We start from the raw sequence: 5,326 nt of genomic DNA, 5'->3' as shown, positions 1-5,326 counted from the left end.
ATCTGTACTCCAGTCACAGTATCAAAGTCTATGAGTTCAGTATGATATTACTTCACACTTTTATTTTAAATCAGATAAACTGCAGATTATTTAATGTGGGGTTTTTTGGTACATTTAATTTCAGCTTGTATGTTATTGGCTATATGACTAAGATAATGTTTGACCTCTTTACCCTTTTTTGTTGTTGTAATTCAGTTATTATACTTTTCACTTCTAAATGACATAACAACCTTGAGTTTGTAATACATCATTAAACCATTTACTACTTGATCCAGTACTGCTGCTCCCTATACGCAGTACACAGTTGCGTAGGGCACCAACTCCTTTGGGGGTACCATCTTGGTTGCTCAGAAAATGAGAGAGAGTGATTAGAAGGCATGCAGAGCAGTCTGCAGTTTCAAAGTGCTTAAAGGATAGAAAAGACTTTACTTTAGTCAGTGCTCTTAATTGTTAAAAACTTGATTTAACAGTTTACTTGCTTATCAAATTTAAGTGAAAATAAATACATATGATTAGCTTTGTCACATTAGATTAAGCTGAAGTCCCAATCTTATGAAATGCGAATAAATAGCACGCAGTGTGAAAAGTTGTGCAGTTTTTAAACATTGGGTTTATTATAATTGCATATTTTTATAATTGTACAGTGGGTATAGAAAAGAATCACCCCCCTTTGGAATGGTCACATTTTGTTGCTTTGCAGCCTGAATTGAAGACAGACACGGTTTTTGTTTCATTCAGCTGTATTTACTCAGTGTAACTTATATCATCCAGGTGAGAGATTTAGCTCCGACATGTCAGAAAAAAATTATAAAAAAACATAATCACTGAGTTGGAAAAAGAATCACCCCCTTGTTTCAGTATTTTGTTGAGCCACCTTTTGCTTTAATTACAGCCTTTAGTCTGTTGGGATATGTCTATACTAACTTTGCACATCTAGACGTTGCAATATTTGACCACTCTTCTTTGCAGAACCGCTCCAATTCAGTTAAATTTTATGGTGACCGTTTGTGGACTGCTGTCTTCAAGTCATTCCGCAAATTTGGGGTTTAAGTCTGGGCTCTGACTAGGCCATGCAAGGACATTCACCTTTTTGTCCTTCAACCACTGTGTGGTCAGTTTTGCTGTGTGCTTTGGGTCATTGTCATGTTGGAAGGTAAATCTTCTTCCCATTGACAACTTTCTGGCAGAGAGCAGCAGATTTTCCTCAAGAATTTGACGGTATTTTGCCCCATCCATTTTTCCTTCTATCCTGACAAGTTCTCCAGTCCCTGCTGCAGAGAAACAACCCCATAACATGATATTACCACCTCCATGCTTTACTGTAGGGATGGTGTTATTCGGATGGTGAGCTGTATTGGATTTTCGCCAGACATATCATTTGGCTTTGAAGCCAAATAATTCAATTTTAGTCTCATCTGACCATAACACATTTTTCCATGTGGCCTTAGAATCTTCAAGGTGCGTTTTGGCAAAAGTCGTGACTGCATGTGGCCTTTCTTGAGGAGTGGCTTTTTTCTTGCAACCCTCCCATACAAGCCACATTGTTGTCACATGCACACAATGAACAGTCTTTGTCATGAATTCCTGCAACTGCTTCAGAGTTGCTGTAGGCCTCTTGGTAGCCTCTCTGACCAGTTTCATCCTGGCTCTTTCATCCAGTTTGGAGCGACGTCCACTCCTGACGCAGGGAGGGTCTGTGTTGTACCAAATACCTTCCACTTCTTAATAATAGACTTCTCTGTGCTTCTAGGCACTGATAAAGCCTTTGAGATGTTTTTGTATCCATCTCCTGACTTGTGCCTCTCCACAACTTTATCCCAGAGATCTTTTGACAATGCCTTGCCACCCATAGTTGATTGTTTTCTTCAGTTGCACTACCAAGGACTGAAATGCTTCAGGAAAAGCTTGTTTCATGCTGAGCTAATAAAAATGACGACAGCTGATCACAGTTGAAAGTCAATCAGCTTTGTGTGCTATTGAGAAGGTGATTAACTATACCTGGTTGGGTTTACAAGTCATTTTTAGGAGGTGGGTGATCCTTTTTCCAATTCAGTGATTCTGTTTTTTATTTTGTATTTTTTTCCTGACAGGTCGGTGTTGTGTCTTTCACTTGGATGTTATAAGTTGTAAATACAGCTGAATAAAACAAAAATCGCTTTTGTCTGTCTTCAGTTCGGGCTGCAAAGCAACAAAATGTGAGTATTTTAAAGGGGGGTGATTCTTTTCTATACCCACTGTAGTTTGTGTTGCTGTCAAAATACAATTATAAATAATTGATAATAATAGCATTTTTATAAAGTTATATTCTCACAGTATAGTTGTGTGTGATTTTGTTGTTGTTTTTTCAACTAACTAGCAGTGGCCCTGACTTGATCATATCAGTGCTATTATTACAGGAGATTCTTATCATAGAAATCTTTTGATTGAACAAATATTATAGCATTATAATCCAACTAAATAAAACAACAATGATTGACTGAGATCATCCTTCATTTAAAGCAACACCAAAGAGTTTTTTTTACCTTAAAATAATGTTTCCAAAAAAGTTTCAGTGGTTCATCCACACAAAACAGGGTGAATGGCACTTTCACATTCGCTTTGCAGCCCTCTATCGGCCAAAACCGCACTAAAGAAGTTTCCAACCGTCGGGTAGCGGTCCTGTAGTTCGAGTGAAAACTACAAAAACTTGCTTTACGGCAGACCTACAATCCAATCAGAACCAGCTATGCTGCAGTATTTACGACAGTGGTAATGAACAATTACGCTTCTAACCTGTAGGGGGAGCAAAGAGCCAGAGTTCTTTAGTGTTGCTTTAAAGATGTTTATCACTGCTGCTTCCTCTCCAAACAACTTTTGATTTGATATCTCATCTCTGTTTCTTACAGCTTCCAGCAGAGAAGATCTAGTGAGGAAGAGAGGAGATCCAGTGGAGAAGAGAGGAGGAGATTCAGTGAAGATAGAGATGCAGCCGTTGTTACCTGATTGATCTTTGTTTAAACATAAATTATATCTGTTATTAGATACAGTCATTTTGCACTACATGTAATATTTGTTGTTTCACACAACTAGAACAGTGTTAAAATAAACGCCTAAATATCTCATGTATATCTAACATATGTACAACACCATTATTTCATGACACAAACTTTTAAAGTTTATCTTTGTTGATATTAGTTGTCATCAAAAGTCTCTGTCCCTGTGTCCTAGTATGCATACTTTACTCATGCACAGTATGCAAAACAATGAGTGGTTTAAATGAGTAAATGTGAATCTGCAGATGAAACAGTGTGTTATTGTTACCGTGCTGATCTGACGATCTTAACTACTAGTTAGTGTTTAACCAGTGGTCAGGGTTCTTTCCCATAATGCCACAGGGGCAGAGAAGGCATCAGATTCATGAAGTAAAACAAACATAAATACTTGTGAACTGAAATCATTTTACTGTTTTGTAGTTGTGTTGTGTTCCTGTAGTTTAATTGATAGTGTGTGACTAGCATCAACTGTAGGTTTAACTTCTCTCTTATTGGTTTATTAGTAAATATTAACAGATATAGCTGTGCATAAATGATTTTATGTTCAAATGTTACATGTAACAAAAACATTATTCCTGTGGTTAAATTGCTCAGATAAACATATTGTTTACATATTATTATGGCATGTATTGATACTAAACACTTTTTGAGAAGTAAATGGTAAACATAGTCAGTAAAGTACACAGACTGAGCTCATGTGTCTCAGTCTAAAGAGTGAAAGTGTTTATGTTGAAGAATCTAGAAATCAGACTTTAATGATTCAGTGTTACATTGACTGTTTTTCAGTTATATTATTTGAGCTTTTTTACAGCTTTGCCAAATGTTTATATTCTAAATTCTGTACCGTGTTTTATTAATATGTAACCACGATTGCTATAGTACATAACTACTACTAACATTTTGTTATTATATATTAATATTGTTTGTGTCATATAGAGACTTTGTCTCAGACCGTGAGACATATTTAATGTGATCTGAATGTAGACTGAATATGTTTTCATGTTGATAGATGAAAATCTGTACACTACATTACACAATCTTTTGTGTTTTTTTATTAATGTGAAACTGCATGATGCATCGATTAAAGCACTTAATTCAAAGCTTGCACTAAACCCCCAAAAATGTTGAAGTCCTACACTTTAATCTCTTTTAGTTTGTTCTTCTCTAAACATTATGTTTACTGTAACAGCTTTTATATGATACATCACTCATGATATAATCCTCTTTTTCTTTTTTTAAATAAAAGCATCTGATAAAAGTCACAGTGCCCTTTTTATTTATGTGAGACATTTAATATAAATATTGTCACTCTTAGTGATTTAACACTAACAAGATTTGTCTGTGTGATTACAGTATGTAATTATATAGTTTTACAATCTGAATGTACATAAAATTAAGTAACTCTATTTGAAAATTAATTTATTTGATAATATCTTATTATGCACCAGTATTGTGTTTGTCTTTGTAAATAATTTAACAAAATAATTAATAAAACATAAAGGACGTGATATGAATATGTGTAGAGTTTTTACAACAAAAATAATATTTCTTTATAAACTATTGCAGGGTCACAACAAGAACAAAGTCATTATGCAGTATTTTTGTACAAATAAATTGAAAAAATTAAAATGAAAATGAATTGGTTTTGGACACAAGATGGCGCAAAAGTCAAAGTGAATTTACTGATTACATTACAACATCAATTAAGTATATTTTTGAATATATTCAAAAGGACATATTTCTATCCCATAATGTCTTAGGGGCAGAAGCCATAAGATTTTTAAAGTAAAACACATCAAATACTTTTGTAGTGCTGTTGTATAGGGGTGTGGAGCAGGACTCTATGTCAAGGTCATGGGTTTGAATCTCACAAAACAGAATAAAAAACTGTAGGATGAAATTATTTGCCAAATTAATAAATCTGTGTGCTATACTAACAATGTTCTTCATGGTGAAATAGGATACTTGTATATAGGAACAGGAATATATTTTGTGCAGTGATTTTAATACCTATATCGCTGATCCAGATAAATGTATTTATGATTATTATAATTAAGATAATATTTAATTAATTAATTAATTAAAGGATGTAACAAAGCAACATGTCCTCCTGAATGATCTTTATTTCAATAAATTATGAAATTAGATGAGAAGTTTAGTCTGAATTATTTAACTTATTTACTATTAGTAAATAATAACTTTCTTCGTTTGCTCTTCTGTTAACATTTATTTATTCTGCATAGTTTTCTGCTGTTCTTGTAGTGGTGAATATCTGCTGTGGACACAAGATAGCG

This window comes from Misgurnus anguillicaudatus, chromosome 23 (assembly GCF_027580225.2).
Source record: "Misgurnus anguillicaudatus chromosome 23, ASM2758022v2, whole genome shotgun sequence".
Classification (NCBI taxonomy): domain Eukaryota; kingdom Metazoa; phylum Chordata; class Actinopteri; order Cypriniformes; family Cobitidae; genus Misgurnus; species Misgurnus anguillicaudatus.
Note: the sequence above shows the minus strand (reverse complement) of the source record.